At 43.3% G+C, this 18,860-nt stretch overlaps 1 long non-coding RNA gene across 3 annotated transcripts in view; it reads left to right on the top strand.

Moving 5' to 3' along the window:
* The window catches only part of LOC142587474 (uncharacterized), a 65,486-nt gene that overhangs the window by 31,894 nt on the left and 14,732 nt on the right, over positions 1 to 18,860 (top strand). For 2 of the 3 annotated variants that reach the window (XR_012829552.1, XR_012829550.1), the window contains exon 1: positions 17,473 to 18,783. This is a non-coding gene — a long non-coding RNA (uncharacterized LOC142587474). Of the gene's footprint in view, positions 1 to 17,472; positions 18,784 to 18,860 lie in introns of those variants that run through there. The other variant, XR_012829551.1, reaches the window with a different exon arrangement.

Here is an 18,860-nt window from a genome sequence, read left to right as displayed (position 1 = left end):
GAAATGCTGAGTGCCTCATGTGCTCTTGCTCCTAGATCCAAGTGTTTAGCCATAAAAATGACAATCACCGCATATGTCTGTGCATTTTGTTGACACACTGGGCAGGAAAGGGAGGTTTAGTAGCCTAGGAATAAGATTATTTGCTTGGCTACTTCTCACACAAAATTTCACTGTCTCGCATCAATAAATGAAGTAGTGTGAAGAGAGAAGTGGATAGTTTGAAGCTTGAGGTCAAAGCTTAATAAGAGAAGCATTGATGTCATATGTGATAGTGATATTTGGACCTTAATAGATAGCCCATTTGGGGGTAAGGACCCTCAGTTTGACAAGCACTGCTTTAAACTGTTTGCGTGCTCCCTAATTTGGTAATTAATGCTGCAGCCAGTTTGCTTGGCGTAGGTTCTTCCACAGCTTAGCAGAGCCTAATATTGGCGTCTCACAGGAACTAGAGCAGTAAGTGACAGTTCAGTGTTCGAGGAAAATTGGTAAAAGATTTAATGCAAGAACTGTTCTTCGCCTACTCCAGACACTTTGAGTCTGCCCATCTTGACTCTTGCACTGACCCAGTTGCAAGAGTTTTCTACTAGCATAAAGAAAAAAAAGCACTTGCACGCCAAATGTATTTGATGGCCAAAAGGAAGTTCTTAGGCTGACAGCAGTACTTTCTCCAAATCATCTCGGGTAGTCTAAGCTGTTTATAGACAGATTTTGCCATGAAGCCACTCTGCTGTGTACACTCCTGTGTAAAGCGGTGCGATGTAAAAAAAAATTATTCAGCTTGGGCCACTACGAATGCACTCGGAGGTCGTGTTGTTGCAGTAGTCATACCATCGTTAACATTCCAGCTTCGTCATCCAGCTCTTGTCATGGCGTTGTTGTCATGCACTTGTCATCGTCCCATTGCTGTTATGCTATTCTCTTACCATTGTCATCATTTGAGATACTCCATCCGTTTGTCATGATGCCTTCGTCATCATGCCACATTCATTGTTCTGTTGATGTCATTTCTTATTTGCCTTATTACGATCATACTGTTGCCATTCAGTCATCATTATGCACCATTATCATGCCATCATACCATTATTATAATTTCAGAATCATCTCATTTTCATCGTGCTGTCATGGCCGTACTTCCTTTGCTGTTCCACCGACATTGTTTCACCATCATCACTGCATTGTCTCCATGCCGTCATGGCCAAACTTAGCAAGTGAATGTCATGGCTAAGTGGGCCGATCCCGGGGACAGTGTATCGCCACTGTCCACAGTGTTGCACACAGCTGAAGCAATGGAAATTTCAGAATGACCATTACAGATTCTAAATTAATATGTCTTCAAAAAGACAATAAGTTGCTACATTGCTTGCCTGCTAATCGCGTTAATGTCGACAGTCATAGTGGCATAGGTTCTGGCTGTCATTTATAGGACACTTATGAAATCTGACAAAGTATAGTACTGCGGGCTGCGAAGCACTGTTGAAAGCACCTGCGAATTGAGAGAATGGTTAGTAAAGCGTGTAGCTTCTAAGTTTTGATTTGATCAACGGTTTAACACAATGTTTGTTCTGTTGATCACGAGCGCGCATTCACAACTGCTAAATTACAATTATTTCAAGTGCGGCGGTAAAAGGTACTTGAATAGATACTCGACGCGAAGTGTACAATGTGTAAGTGATCGCAGACGCATGCGCAGTAGCTTAAAGGAGGCGACATATAGGCGCTTTCCAACCATAGGGCAAGCAGGGTTAGTTGGTATTCCATGCTGAAGTAGCTAGCGCAGGAGTGGACGCGGGACGCTGGAAAGGTGACAAGGACAAGTGCTTGTCCTTGTCGTCTTTTTGGTGTCCCGTGTCCGCTCTTGCACTAGTCACTTCAGCATAGGGCAAGGACGCCTTCCAAGGGCGCCTTTCTTACGCGTGGCTCAGCACCATTGTTAGTGGCCCATCTTCCCACTCTGAGGTTTTGCCCTTTGAGCAAAAATCTCTGCCAAGGCATCCTTCTCTCATTTAGCGCCTCAGTCTTGGGCGGCGATTCAGTATCAATTCCACCTCGTTAGGAATGACTTCTCCGATGCGTGAGACAGGCAACCGAGACCGTGAGCTGTTTGGTGTACCGCCGTCAATACGCGACTAGTAAATTCCCGGTATGCACTGAAAGTTTTTGTTTTCCTCCTTTTCTTTTTTTTTTTTCCACACTACATTTAAGTATTGTTCAAGTTCGCCGAAAATGTATCATATATCTAGCCGTGTTCATGTTTGCATGTGTGCGGGTGACTCCGAAACGACGATGTTAGAACCATTGAGGAATACTATGCCATGTCACCTGCTGCGATCAGCAAAGCCCCTATTGCACAGAAAATTCAAGTATGTTTTCAACCATTTAAGATATACGAAATTGACTTAGACTGACCCAAAGGTGAGCGCACCATGCACAATATTATGTTTAATGTGAGTCGGAGTTGGCTGTATAGTTTTTTGCCTAGCTGAATCCACGGCCGCGTGCGCATGTGTGATTGCGGAACTACGAGGCCAGAACCATTTAAAAATTGTTCCATGTCGAGTTACCTATAGCGATCAGCAAAGCACATCTACAGTGAACAAATCAAAGAAGCTTTTAGGCATGTAGGGCCCTCTGGGTTGTACTTGTCGACAAGAAGATAGCCTCACCGCCTATGGGATTATCTGACTGAGCTATGTCGAACGCTCGGTTGCTTTAGTCGAAAGTTCGAATCCTCCTTTTTTTTTTAATCTGACGGCGCTGAACGTGAATTTCATGTGGGGATTAGTTTAGCCCCACTCGCTCTCGGCATATCTTTTGCCTGACACCGGCAAAAGATATGCCAAGAGCGAGTGGGGCTAATTTAATCCAGGTACAACAAAATTAAAAAGGCCCACTAAGCTTCAACAAAGACACTCCCTTACCAGAACAGGAATTGGCCTCCCTGGTGCACTACATGGCCCTCAGTCCCCAGCAGCTGCGGAGCACCTGACCAAGGTGGCGGTCAGAGCTGTAACGCAGCAGAGAGTGCTAAGAATCTCTGGGTCCGGACAGGCCGCCAATGGAAACTGACCCTATCAACCTTTTTACGCCCGAACTCTGTCGAGTGAGGCTAGCTTAGCAGGACTTTTTGAGGAATTGTTTGGGATATCATTGGCCTTAGCGAGATTAGAACTAGTGAGGCTTATACAGTGGTGACTAACAGCCATGCCCTCTGCTATAGAGGTCTCCAGATAAGAAGCGATATGGGGTAAGATTCCTGATCCATAAGGATATAGCGGGCAACATTGACGAATTCGACAGCATTAGTGAGAGGGTAGCTGTAGTCGTAAACAAACTTAATAAGAGGTATAGATTAAAGGTAGTTGAAGCCTACGCTCCAACATCCAGTCAAGATGATGAGAAAGAAGATCACTTTCATGACGATGTTGAATTAGCCATAAGTACTACCCGCTGTGGTTGCTCAGTGGCTATGGTGTTAGGCTGCTGAGCACGAGGTCGTGGGATCGAATCCCGGCCACGGCGGCCGCATTTCGATGGGGGCGAAATGCGAAAACACCCGTGTACTTAGATTTAGGTGCACGTTAAAGAACCCCAGGTGGTCAAAATTTCCGGAGTCCCCCACTACGGCGTGCCTCATAATCAGAAAGTGGTTTTGGCACGTAAAACCCCATATATTATATTAGCCATAAGTACTAACTCAGTATACTGTAGTAATGGGCGACTTCAATGCAAAAGTGGGGAACAAGCAGGCTGGTAAACAGGCAATTGGCAACTACTGCGTCGATTCTAGGAATGCTAGAGGAGAAACGTTGGTAGAATTCGCAGAAAGAAATAAGCTTCAAATAATGAATACCTTTTTCAGGAAGCATACCAACCAAAAGTGGACCTGGAAAAGCCCTAATGGTGAAACAAGAAATGAAATTAATTTCATACTTTCTGCCGATCCCAGCATAGTGCAGGATGTAGAAGTGATAGGTAGGGTAAAGTGCAGTGATCATAGGTTATTGAGGGCTAGGATTCACCTCCATTTGAAGAAAGAAAGAGTAAAATTGGTCAAGAAGAAACAGGGCAACCTAGAGAGGCAGTAAGGGTAAAAGCAGACAAATTCAGGCTGGTACTTGCCAACAAGTATGCAGCCTTAGAACAGAGAGATGAAGATGACATAGAGGTAATGAACAAAACCGTAACTAGACTGGTTTCAGAGGCAGCAATTGAAGTAGGAAGCAAGGCACCAAGGTAACCAGTAGGCAAGCTCTCCCAAGTAACAAAGGACCTAATAAAGAAATGACAAAGAGTGAAAGTGTCCAACTCAAGAGATAAGATAGAATACGCAGAACTGTCAAAACTGATCGACAAGGCGAAAATAAGCGATATTCGAAACTATAACGTGAGAAAGACTAAAGAAGTCGTAAAAAATGGAAGCAGCCTGAAATTAGTGAGAAGGAAACTTGGCATAGGACAAACAAAGATGTATGCACTGAAAGATAAGCAGGGTAATATCTTCAGCAATCTCAAAGGTATAGTAAAAGCAGCGAAATAATTCTATACCGACCTGTACAGTACCAGAGGAGCCACGATACCTCCATTGGAAGCAGCAATGAACAGGTTGCAGAGACTCCTCCTATAGCTAGCGATGAGGTCAGAAGGGCCTTGCAAGACATGAAACGGGGAAAATCGGCAGGAGAAGATGGAATAACAATAGATTTAATCAAAGATGGAGGAGACATAGTGCTTGGAAAACTGGCAGCTCTCTATACGAAGTGTCTATCGACTGCAAGGGTCCCAGAAAACTGGAAGAATGCATACATTATACCAATATACAAGAAGGTAGACATTAAAGAATTGAAAAACTATAGTCCCATTAGCTTACTCCCAGTATTATATAAAATATTAACCAAAATAATCTCAAATAGAATAAGGTCAATATTGGACTTTAGTCAACCAAGGGAACAGGCTGGCTTCAGGAAGGGATACTCTACGATGGATCATATCCATGCCATTAATCAGTTAATCGAGAAATCTGTAGAGTACAATAAACCTCTCTATATGGCTTTTATAGATTACAAAAAAGCATTTGATTCAGTAGAGATACCAGCAGTCATAGAGGCATTACACAATCAAGGAGTACAGACTTCTTACATAAATTCTGCACAAGAAAAATAGGAAGATACCTATGAAGAAAGGGGCCAGACAGGGAGACACAATCTCTCAGATGTTATTCACGGCGTGCTTGGAAGAAGTATTCAAGCTATTAAACTGGGGAGGCTTAGGAGTAAGGATCGACAGCGAACATCTCGGCAACCTTCGGTTTGCTGATGACATTGTTATATTTAGCAACAATGCAGACGAGTTACAACAAATGATTGAGGACCTTAACAGAGAGTGTAAGAGTGTAGACAGATAATGATGAATAGTTGGGCAAGAGTTCAAGATCAAGTTCAAGAGCTCATCCTTTAACCTTACACTGTTGAGTATATTTTGTAGGTGACGCTTCCCCAGCATGGTTTTTTTTCCCTTATATTATAAAACGAATACATTTATTTTTGGTTGTGCAGAAGTGAGAAAGTAACACAAATAATGCCAAATGCTCTCTTGGTGTGGTCCTCACATTCCAGTCTGACAAAAGGAATGTGAAAAAGTAAATGGCGGAACAGATATGCAGAAACGTACTGGTACGGCGGTGACTGACGCTGAAAGGTTAATAACACTCATACTGGAGCTTCCATTTAAGTCTTCAGCAGTACTTGTGTTGGCTGGACACTTTGAAGGCTCATTTTAGGCATGCATTCACTCCCCTGAATGTCAGGTATGAGATAAACATGTTGCATCTTGAGTACCTTCTGCGTCACTGTTTCTGCAAATGCTTCATCAAGTGTCCTGTGCTTAAGAGTAAGAGTACCTTGGTTCATTTTGATATTCTGTTTTTCTACCATGTCCGTTTTCTTCCTTTTGTGCAAATATGTCATCATCATCATCAACCTATTTTTATGTCGGTCCGGTTCGTTAGCTATCCTCGCCACCACTTGTGATAACTGCACAGTCCTGGGATATGCTAACGGGCTGAAAAGAATGCACATGGTTAGGAAGGTTTCACGCTGACAAAGCCAAGTCATGTGTGCTGTATTTATTGATGATAATGATGAGGTATTGGCATCCCCTTTGAAATGGGGTGGTGACAGAGTCACCTATGTAAGTGTCTACTTAGTGGACATGTCCATTTCATCAGCTGCTGAAGTGCTCATTGGCTAGGTGTGCCTGTCTCTTTTTGATGCGTATTCCGGCCCAACCAATTGGAATGTCAGCAGCAGACAAATTGGACATGTCCACTTTGTGGACACTTGCAGAATGCCTATCCTACTTGAGTTAATCGGGGGCGTATTCTACGACAATTCACTTCAGTGATACTATTGCCTTGGCCATCAGGCGCACACTGATTGGCTGGTTAAGCAAAATCAGATGACTTAGTGCTCAACCAGCCAATCGGCTCATCTGATTTTGCTCTACCAGCCCAATCAGCGTGCGTCTGATGGCTAAGGCATGGCCAAGGCGATAGTATCGCCAAAGTAGATAGTCACAAAATATGTCTCTAAGTATGCTATACATGCTTTTCATTCTAGCATTTTTGTATACTATTGAAACTCTCATACCCCCTGGGCACCAGAACAACGAATCTTATCACATTATTTCATTGCTTGTTTCCCCATTTGGGCTTTTCCAGGTCCACTTCCTGTTATTGCTCTTCTGGAAGAAGGTATTCGTTATTAGGAGTCGATTTCTTTCCGCGAATTGTGTCAACATCTCTCCTCTGCTATTCCTAGAGTCAACGCTGTAGCTGCCGATAGCCTGTTCTCCTGCCTGCTTCTTCTCCACTTTCGCATTCGGCCATGACTACAGTATACTGAGTTTTCACCTTTCTCATTGCCAATTCAGCATTGTCATAAAACTTATATTTCGTCATCATCACGACTGGAGATTGGAGTGTTTGCTTGTAATACATTTAATCTGTATCTCCTATTTAGCTTTCTTATGACAACTGCTACCCTCTCATTAATGCTGTACAATTCACCAATGTTGGCTTGTATTTCCTCTTATCTGGATGGCCTCTGTAGCAGAGGACATGGCCATTAGTTAGCAGTGTATAAGCCTCACCAATTCTTCTGACCTCACTGAGGCCAGTGATATCCCAGGCAATGCCTGATAATACCTCAAAGAACCCTGCTAAGTTAGCTTCACTCGAGAGGGTTCACATGTTAAGTATTGCCAGGTTTGATGTTGCCAGGAAGTAGGTACGAACATTGTATTAGCAACTGGACTCTTGTTAGGTAAAGTGTGCACAATTATGTGCATGTGATGTGTATAGCATTCATTGAAAGAAACAAGGCCACTTGTGGCACACCCCACATAAGCTTCTGCAGCCTTTAGCCGTATGGTGTGTTGCGACACCACAGACCCAAGAACATGTGATCGGACTCTCCCAGGTGTAGCTGTGTGTGGCTGAGCATTGTCTGGGCAAAAGGTAATCTTAGTGGTTGTGTCAATGCCTACTGTTTGGGCCTTTTAGGCCTTTCGACAGAGGCAACTTGCCATTTCAGCCTCTGGTAAACGTCGCCTTCCGATAAAACCTGCTGAGGTAAACCTGTAGTCACCTTTCCCTGTCTTGCTCTGCATGCTTTTTCTTTTTAAAGTGGTGCTTTTGTTTCTTTCACCCATTTCTCGGGTGTTAACTGTTGTCTTGCATAATTAGCTGGTACCGGACATAGTCCTAACAAGCACCAGAGATAGTACAAACCAAGGCAGCTAGGGTTGGCAGGTGATGTGCATTATTGATGATGTGAGCTCCAACACAAGTATGCTGTTGTCATGCTTTTGTCATTATTTCATTGTCATTCTATTGCCTTCATTCCGTTGTGATAATTCTGCTACGAGGTTTATTGACGGTTAGTGGGAATCATAGTCACGTCGGGTCCAGTGCAGAGAGCAGCCGAGCAGTTCTATCTGAGTGACAGCGTGAGCAAAAGCAGCGACACCAACCCTTTGGTCTTTGTCTTCCTCACTTTAGAAGCCATGTGGCCACAGTAATGCTTGTGCCATCTTTGTCATTACAATTCCTTCATTGTCAGGCCATCATCATTGTTCCTCTGTCTACACTCTGTCATTGTCACTGCACTGTCATTTCGTCATTCCAGCCATGCTGTTATCATTTTTGCATTGTAGTCATGCATTTGGGGTCATTACATAGTTGTGGCCATTCCAGTTTCGTCATCCCGTTGTTGTCAGGCAGTCGTCATTCCAGCGTTATTCTAGCATCATCATCATCCCATTGTCATTCCATCATCATCGTCATATGAGTGCCATCATCCCATTGTCATCCACTCTATAGCCTTGCATTCCTCTTCTTTTACTTACTGCAACTACTGCGAGTGTTTTCAAGGGACAGCTCATGTCAGCGGTTCCCTAAGCCTCCATGCTGGATCCTCACATCTGCTGACTGGTAAATATGCAAGGACCCTAACTGCTTTGCAGTACTTTCTGTAGAAGAGTTGCCGTGGAACAGCAGGGGCAAGTAGACTCCTTGCTTTATGGCATGGCTCTCAAGTGAGTGTCATATTGTCATCCAAAGCCACTCAGATGCCATTCTTCAGAACGTGTCATCTGTAAAAAGGACCTTCAGTGATCACTGCATCTGTTGAGCAAACCTGACGAATCATACCACATCCACCGCAGCGTTCAAGAGCCCAGTTACACTGTCAACATATCTTTCTCTCTGCACTGCATGCAATGGTTAAACACTGCAACTACAACTCGTGTGAAGTTGAAGAATAGGCATAGGAATTTGCCGAGAAGAAAGCCCCATGCAAAGTTGGCCGAGGTCTCTAGGAATTCGAGGATGCTGTTGTTGCCGCAAGGCCTCCGTGGCGGCAACTGAAACTGTTCAACTTTTGGTCTATTGCTTCAGAATAAAGCAAGCTGTGTAGTGGGAAAATAGCTGCTCATTACTTTTTCTTCACTTTTTGGAGGTTAGTTGCGACTAATTTGTGGTTTTCAGTTTAGGTGTACTACCGGTTAATGCATATTTTTCCTACGTCCCGCCAACTACGTATTAACGAGGTTTTAGTGTGCCGATATGTTCCCATGCTGCATTATTGGCTATAACAATTAATTCTGGCCACTTGGTGTCTGTACCTTTGTGCCGAACAACCCACATCTGCGACGTCGGCAGAAGAGAAAGAGACGGCGTGAGGCCGGCGCGGCAATGCCATGCGTGCTCTGTGGGGTCACAAGGTGCACTGCACACGGGCGAGTGTAAGGAAGCAACTTGCACTTTTTGGACTCTTTTTTTTTTTTCTTTCCCCCCTAGGATGTTGCATTCTTTTTCCTTACGGCGCACACACCCAGTAACGAGATCTAATTGTCATTATTGACAACACGGCATGGGAGCATTGTAGTAAGCGGCTTATTTTGCCATGAAATACATACAAAAGGTGATGGTGCAATCACTGCTCATTGTTATGTCCAACATATTGTGAAAACCGGTATCAGTATCAGTTGGCTCGACTGTATTGTGAATTACACATGTTCACAGTGGGATTTTTTAAATTATCTTTATTTCCCTTTTTGCCGGGGAATGAATATGGGAACACCGGCACGATGAGCAGCATCGGAACCAGCTGTGGGAGAAGACGATCATTGTCTTCTCCCACAGTAATCTCACAATAACCTTGGGTGCAGCTGGCCAGGACTGGGGTCTGCTGGTGTGGACTGCAGGACCGTGCCATGCTCACATTGCTGCTCAACATGGGGCCCCGGCTGCGTTCCAGGATGGATCATCCTCATTGCGAAGCCAGGTGGCACCCGTTCCATAGCCAGTAGCGTCTCCTGCCCAGGCCTTGTGTGTGACCAGCTCCACAATATGAGCTGCACCTCTGGCATTCACTGAGGAGTACTTCCGCCTGTTCCTCCTCTGTCACCATCACCGGCCCTGGTGTGGGACATGGAGGCGTTGTGGTCTCCTGCACACTGCAGCAGCATCTGGTGGCACCATTGGAGAAGAGCAACGTCGTCGTGATGGCGCTCACACAACCTCCAGGAATGGCTGCATCCCTCCTCAGTACAGGGTGCAGGTTTCCACACACTCAACTCGGAAGTACATAGTGACCCGAATCCGGTGTTCTGGTGAGACCACGGGAGCTCAAGGACAGTTGTCTATAGTAGGTGTGGGGGCAATCTGCAATCTTCCCCTCCTTTTACCTGCATGGTGCGGTGCGGTCTTTGTGCAGTGGCAATGCATTGAGCAGACACCTGCACCTTCCGGCGACCTGCTGTGCACACTCGTCAGAACAACGTAAGGGAGGAAGACCAGGCCAGGTGCGAGTCCAGAAACGGTGTAGGACCTTAGGGTTCCTGCAAGACCTCGACAACTCGGAGGCTGCACCACATGGTCTGCTGCATCTTTGCGAGGTCTACGCCTAAGAAGCCAGCCAGGTTTAGGGCCTTTGGGTTCCTGGAAGACCTTCAGACTTAGACGTTGCCTGGTCCGCCGTTGCTTGTTTGGTGCAACAGTTTACAAGGTTCACCCTCACGTGGGGGTGCTGTGCCGCCGTCGCTGCAAGCCACTGTGGGCCGATGCCATCATCACCTTCGCAGAGGGAGGGGCAGTATGGGAGCACCGGCATTCCGAGCGGCATTAGAGCCAGCTGTGGGAGAAAAAGATGACGGACGCACGAGTGGTGGTACTAAGTCGTGGTTTGGCACTCTTGGGCACAACTGGCCAGGACTGGGGCCTGCTGGCATGGACTGCGGAACCATTACCCACAAAACAAATATACAAGAGACAAAGAAAGACATTTGAACAAAGCCGTGTTCACAGCACCAAAAGAAAAAATAAAGGGAGCGTGAAACACTTTTTTAACTAATCATAGAATGGCCTCAATATAAAAGATGTGGCCCCACAAATCTCCTGCTGTAAACAATTTTCAATCCTTCAAGTACAAGCAAAGTTAGAGGTAATTTTTGCACTGATGTGCAGCTTTCTCTGTCATTTAGTCTTCGCTAGTGCACTGGAAGCTGCACAGACAGAATGGCAAGGGGCAAGACCCTGCCCAGATGGGACATGGGACACGCAGAACTTTTTTATATTTGTGCTAGGTTCATCAAATTTACTGCATGTTTTAACGACAAGAAAACAAAACCTCCTGTCGAATTTGTTAAAATTGGCATGTAGGTTCAAAAGTTGACCTTTCAGCCCTGCATCTCCCCTTTAAAAAATGTTGTGTAGCCTGTGTTATAAAAAGTAAAAAAAAAGTTTATTTACCAAGGTTGAAATTATCTAAGGACGGTAAAACTGATAACTAAGTAATCTTGCTAAATATGCTGGTTGAAAGAAAGTAAATTAAGTAACTAGTAGTAGCCCACTAGAATTTGACTGTAAGGAGAGAGAGGCAAATATTATTCTCTCTCAGTGTCTCCATTTAGCCCATCTTACCAAAGAGAAGAATAATGCATGAATGATCTCCTGTGACCATGTTTGTCTTCTAGCAAATTATTTTTTTTTTTTTTTGTACATGCCACTGCAACTTTAGTTTATTTGTCATAAAAGAATAATGGCCTGATATTAGCATAGTGTGAGCTCTTATAATGTGGTACATAAGGGTTTGGGAAAACTAGAAACTTTGAATACCAATCAAATAGTTTTATTAAATTCTTTTAGATTTAGGAATTCACTGTTCAAGATTGTCAAATATTCGTTCTTCAAATACTCTAAAGGACAACACAAATTTTTTCAGTTCAAAGGCAGAAAAATTGATGTAAATGGAGACTGTTGAGTGAACCCAACATTCTCCACTTACACAGTCTGCACAACAACCAAGGTTTTGTGCAGACGGCTCTTTTTTATGCAAATGCATAAAGGGGCTCACTTTTTTGTGCAGTAGTTCCCAGTCGATAAATAAGCACGTCGCACCTTAGAAAACTTCCAAAATTGCCGTTTCGATTTAAGCGAAGTGATTTATCATTTGCCATGTCTCGGTGTGTTTGGCTTCCTTCAAAATTATGTGACGGTGCATCAGTATGTTGCACTTAGCTCCTTCAACAAGTGCTCCACTGTATCTCGTGCATCTACACACATGCTGTTTCTTTGTTACTTACTTTGTTACATGCTGTTTCTTAATTACTGTCACTGTCACAGTGCAACATAGATACGACCACCTTTCATTTGTTTCTCGTTTACAAACTCCAGTTGAGCTTAAATTAAGGTAGGAACAGCATAGCATGTAACAGATAACTAAACTAATCCTTTTGTTGCCAAACAGACGCTACCAATATCTTTATATTTTTCCGTGTTTAGAAACTGGAAATACTTGGTATTTGATTCAGTGTTCGGAGGTATATTCTGTGAAATATTTGTGCTCGATTATATTTGAAAATTTTATTTTTAGAGCTTCTCTATTTTCAAGGAAGTGGTGTTCCTGTGGCTGATCCGGTTATGTTTTTTTTAACTCTTGTCACAGGAAGACGTCGTTGCTGCTGAGCAGTAGTCAAGGACCGATAGTTGCAGCAAAAGTGCCTCGATCAGTTGTTGAATTCGTTGCGGCTATGCAACCACCGTGAGAGCTGTCGGCTCTCATCACACACAAGTGCAAGCAGACGGGTGGGAAGTTGCTTCGCTGCAACTGGTGCTACCCTCGGAGCTTTTCGCAGAAGTACAACTCCAAGTCGCACCTGCGCGCACACACAATCTCCACTGGTTGATATCCTTTGACTGCGTGAGCAGCCACTTGATTAAACACACGCTGCCGTTATCAGAGCGAGGTGGATCACTAACCTGAATAAGCACTGTGGGAACTTGGCACCATGCAGAGTAGGCAACAAGCAGTATAGGTGCACCTCGTAGAGTAATGTAGAGAGGACTGTGCAGTCATGTTCGACATGAGCTACGACACGGTGCCTGTGGTCTACAGTGCTTCACGACTGCACAGCAGCACCGACATATGAAAAATTGAACTAAAGATGGTCTTAATTACTGGTATCTATAAAACCAATTTTTCGTATGTTGGTACCACCGACATACGAAAGGTGCAGTTTTGCAGCCCCTCTGACCACGGGCACCATGTTGCAGCTCACACTGAACGCTGCCATTGAACGCTGCCAACGTGAAAGCATGTTAAGATTCATGTGCATTGAGGAGGCCAAGTGTGGCTATATGCTGTCATAAACTGCACTGTAAGGTTTGTTAAAGGATGTTCCAGCAGAATTCAATAATGTGTTTCATCATGTTAAAATGTAACTGTGACTGGCAGCAGTGAAGGATAGAGGGGCAGTTGTTTTAATGAAATTATGTATGTTTGATGAGACTACGTTAATGTCGTATTTCTTTACATGAAGGCATAAAAAACTTAAGTGCACATTTGGTGCACAGCAGGGGCCAAAAGAGAGAAAAAGGGAGATAAGCTCATGTCTTTTTCTACCCTTTGTCCACATTGCACTTGTTTATTCTTCCATTTATCAAAGGCTGTGCATGTATTATTGTGCCTTAATAGCCTGACAAGTTAATTGTTGATTACACCTTCTTGTTCCCCCTTTTTCTCTACCGGCATTTGCGACACTGGTATTGAAAAACATATTTACAGTCCTTCTATACAACATATTTACAGCTTGGGATATCAGTTTCTGTTAGTGGCTGTATCTTTGGAAATTTCCTGACACCTCTGCGACTCATTCTTTTGGTGTTATTATGTGATGCATGATAAAGTCTATCCTTGGCATAACGAAGTTGTACTTGCAGTGAAAAAAACCTCATTATATCGCGAATTTTGTTATTTTGAGGTTTTTAAGTTTCAGCATTAAGAACAACTTCACAAATTCTTCTAGCATTCCAGGTAGATAATATCTTGTTAGTAAGCGCTTAAGAACAGATTGCAACAAGGTCTGGCCCTATCATATCGCGGTTATGAGTGCCAGCATGTGCGGTGCAGATCACACCGATAGCAATGCATTGATGTGGCTCACGGTGTCCTAGACTTGCATGTGTTGCGTCGCGCAGCCCCATAAATCTGGGACGCCATGGCTGACCGCGCCCACTGCTCACATCTGGTGCTCATAAATTAAAAACGAAACTGTAAAGAGATACAAATGTTGGTCTAGAGCCCCCCCAAGATATGTCAATTTTGTCAGAAAGGCGAAGCATTGGTGGCAATAGCAAAGAGACTACACGAAGTAAGAGCCGTAGTTTTGTCAGTGTCACCCACGCTCAAGCAAACAATAACAGATCCTGCTCAGTGACCACAAACTCGCAGTCACGAGAGTGAGCGCTTCGCACCATGTCTCGGAAACTTGATATTATGCGACCGCCAACACTAGACGCATAGGAACAACAAAATGTGTGTGAAGGCATTCTGCCGCAGAGAGATTTCCTCTGAGATCGATACGGCGTGTGGCCCGCTCACAAGCATGCGCAAGGGCAGATAGGTACGCGTTGCTAGCCATACAAGCACCAAGTACACGATTGAAATGGCTGAAAACTCTACTCTGCTCCGGCACCTGCTGCTTATGGCATGGGGGCCATATCTTGAAAGTTATCTGTGATGTGGACAATGTGTGCCCAGTGCCGGCAGCTTCATATGTGCTGTGCTTTAGACGTTTAGTTTGCATTGAAGCGAGAGACAGCACGAAGGTCAGTTGTTTGCTGCTGCTGCCACGCTTCCTCAGTCCAATGTTTTGACAGTGACTTTCCACGGTCATTGAGAGAGATTTGTCCTTGTTTACCTCTGCGCACATGACACCGTGCTTGTTAATTTAGTTAGTAAGCGAATGTTTACAACTTTAATGGCCGATAAAACTACCATCTTTACTTCGCATAGCTGTCTACTGATTTGCTATCGCACTCGATGCTTCACCTTTTGGGCGAAACTATGACTTTTTGTTTGTTTCATTTTTTTTTACTTTGGACGTTTGTCACTCCCTCTTTGCAATAAAGTTGTTCGAAATCGCGATGAAGGTTTCGTAAGTGAGGCATCTTGGATATTGCAGACTTCCGATAAAACAGGCATTTTTTGTTGTATTATCACAGTTCGTTGTAACGAGAGTCGACTGTTTTTTTTAGAAGAGCTTCGATGAAGAAGAACCTTTTGATCTGGCGTGCGCTTTCGTCCATACGGTTCAGTGCTTGCTCTTCTTGTAAATATATGGTAAATACATCTCCTTGTGTCTGCCTTTGGGTAACATTATTTTAATGCTTGCTCTAATACCGTGTAATCTTCCTTCAGTGTCGTTTCTATTATATTGTGTTAAATACTTGGAGTACTTTAGCGAGATTGCAGGGATGTTAATTTATTATTGCCATTCATGGTAATTGTTGTGATAAATATTTATGTGCAGCTTAAATTATGAGCCAAATATAAATATCTGCAAGTCTATTCTTCACTCATTTAAGTTATGCAGTCAAACCCACTTATAATAATGCTGGTTATAACAATGAGCATCTTACTTCAGTGGGCTCAGATACACTGCATAATACATCGGGCTGCTGTGCTTGGGGAACAGGGTTCGAAACCAACAGTTAGAGATTGTATTGTTGCACTGTAGTGTGTGTATTGTTTTTTCCTTTCATCAAAGATATGAAAATGTTGGCTTCGCCATGACAACTTATCAAGAACATTGCTATTTTATTTGGCTGAAGTGGCAACCTATGCAAGCACTACTCTCCACGTCCTCTCACATTAATAAATTTTAGAGTTCAAAACTTTTATTTGTGGAAAGATGTTTGGATTTTAGAAATCTGGTCTTTGGCCAATCATATATACATGCTGAGCTAACCCAGTAGACGGAGCACTTGTGCTCTGTTAGATTTTTTCTGAAATCTCCCTCAAGATGGTAGACTAGCAGAAGGCTCATTATTAGTGCTAGCATCTCTGGGCTCTGATTTTGGCATTCCGTAATTGCACTTTGGTTTTCATTATGCAGCATCAAGCACCCATCCTCTCCAACAACTGCTGAAGACAAGTCGCAGCAGAGACCCCTCTGTCCGTGTGACTTCTGTGACTTTGAAACTAGAAGACTGTTCCGTCTGAATAGAGATAAGGGCAACTGAGGGACTCGATATTGTTAATCATGACCACATAAAGCCAACAGACAATGAAGCCAAGGAACGCGTCGGAAAAATTCACTGTGGTTAAAATCGGGACGTAGAAAATAGTTCTTAAAAAAAGGGAAATGAAAGTGGACGAAAAGACAACTTGTCGCTGGTAGGAGTCGAAATCACAACCTGAGCATTATGCATGCTTTGCACTACTAATTAGGCTGTGGCAATGGCTATCACTTCGTCCAAAACTTGGTAGTTATTTGTGTTTACTGGATCTAGCCCTAGCAATCTTAGCCAGCGCCCCTGAGGCTCTGAGTGGCGCTGACTCAGCCGTGGCAGCCACATTCTTGTGGGGGTGAAATTTGAAAATACTCGCATGCTGCGCACTGGGCGCACATTAAAGATCCCCACGTGGCCAAAATTAATCTGGAGTCCTTCGCTACCATGAGCTTCATAATCCGTGCGTGGTTTTGGCACATAATACTCCAGAATGCAATTATTCATCGCACATTTTTATTGCCTGTTGGATATAATAGGCGTAGTCCTTCTAGGAGCCTTCTTTTTTTCATGTCAGTGTCTTCTTGCATGTAAGCATTGTTCTACAGTAATTAAATGCTCCTTATTCATTACGAATTGCCAGTGTCTGTTTTTGAGCGATATGTAAATAATTGAACTTAGTGATTGTATTAATTACTCTTTATGTTTTCTGCTTATTTGTGGTGATGTAGAAATACCCTTCTTTACAATTGCTTGTTATAGAACCAATCCTTCCCCTTTCTTAATATTACTATATCTTGCATTTCATTCTATTGGCTGCTCCAGAGAAGTTTAGTAATAGCACTTGGAAGTTCATTTATTTTTTACCTTTGAATGCCCTTTTTATGAGGTATTCACCCATAGTTAAAATTTTGAGCACAGTGTTATGACCCATGTTCTTCATTCCTCCATTGGTCCAACTATTGTACAAGAAGTCCTGCTGGCACCGATGGGCTATATGTTGTTTGTTATATTTGTACAGAGTCATATTTTCACAGCCACGCAACGATAAATGCACTGTATGCAATGCTCTTGTACAAGCAGTCAGACTATGTGCCTGTATCGTTTTCTATTTCTCATCATGATTCTTCCAGAATCACACTGGTGCTAGCCTCTGGTTGGAAAATTTCTAAGCACTAAAATCACTTCACAGCAAATGTCTTTCATTCATAAGCGCCAACAATTGGCTGTGCTTTGCTTACTTAATGCTCCTGTCTGAGTAAAATAAACATGCGGGCTAATGAGCACCGTAAGCCCAGTGGACCATTCAGATACTGTATGAAGTACTAGACAGATACCTTGTGCGCTTCATTTTGCGCTGCGCAATGCATGTTTTTTTTTATTATTATTCTTGTGTGTGGTAAAAGCAATGGTTTATTATGGCACATTCTGAGTTGTATTCGCCAGAGTGGACATGACCGTGGCGTGCACTGATGGACTGCATTGCTTCTTCCGAGTTAGCTCTTGCATTGCAAGACCTGGTTTACCTTGTTGGCATATGTGCGTCATCTTATTCTTTAGTGCTCGGGATTGATTTGTTTACTTGTTTATTAGTTATTGATGTCTTTTACACTTAGCAAAGCAAAAGGTGACTGATTGAAACAGCTCTAACGATGAAATTAAACAAGTGCAAATGCTGCAGCAGCATCTGACCACACTACGCAGAAATAATTATTGTGCATTGCTGTGTGTATGTAGTAAATGGTTCAGATGATGAAATACCAGTATAAATAATGCTTTTAATAATGATGCATTCGGGACAAAGGGCATCTGGTCTCATTTCAAGACTTCATTGCTCAAGTGTGCTGCTTGTTATTTCAGTAACCACGTGGTAACACAGTCATTACAAAAAAAGGGGGAGGTTGGATTTTTTTGTGGTCAGTGCAATAAGGTGAGCTCACGTTTCTAAGTTTACGTTGCTGACAACCATCTGATTGAGGTCTGTCCAAGAGAAGGGTTATTTTGGCATTCCACTGTTGACACCAGACAGTCAGCATTTTTAGTCTTTCGACAATTGCACCTTGACTTATTTTCCAAGTGTTACTGGTGCATAGGCTGTGATAAAAGGCACAAAGTTGAGTGAGAATGCCGACATAGTCACAATGGGTAACACATGCAAATACCGTGGTGTACAAATGTCTGTGCAGCAAGTATGTCATTTCAGCAGAAGTTATCTTAAATAGCCAAGAGTTAATAACTTCTTTATCTGCACTGTTGTACATTTGGGTGGATAACAATTTTTCCCTTTCAAAGTTTGCTTAAATTCAATTTCTAGAGGAGAAAATTAATTGTTGGCTGAAGGGAATGTAAATATTGAGCAAATCAGAACAGTAGTCTGTTAGGGATTGTTTTTTAATTGCCCTCAAGAACTACTGAACTAACAAAAAGTTCATCATCAGCATCTGTGTGCTCTGATTGTGGCATTTTGTAAGTGCAGGTGGGTTTTCATTGTGCAGGATCAAAGCATTCATCCTGTCCAACAATTACCAAGAATGACAAGTCACAGCAGGGACGCCTCCACCGCTGTGACTACTGTGACTATGAAACTGTAAATCTGTTGAATCTGAAAATACACATCAGGGCCCACACAGGCAAGAAGCCATTTCAGTGCCCTTCATGCTTTCTGAGGTTCTCGCACAAGGGCACTTTCACAAGACATCAGCGCATTCATGCAGGTGAGTGGCCTTTTAAACGCCATTTATACCTCAGAGCTCAGAGATCCAACCTGAAGAGTCATTTACGCATCCACTCA

This window comes from Dermacentor variabilis, chromosome 7 (assembly GCF_050947875.1).
Source record: "Dermacentor variabilis isolate Ectoservices chromosome 7, ASM5094787v1, whole genome shotgun sequence".
Lineage (NCBI taxonomy): Eukaryota > Metazoa > Arthropoda > Arachnida > Ixodida > Ixodidae > Dermacentor > Dermacentor variabilis.
Note: the sequence above shows the minus strand (reverse complement) of the source record. Positions and strands in the feature narration are given on the sequence as shown.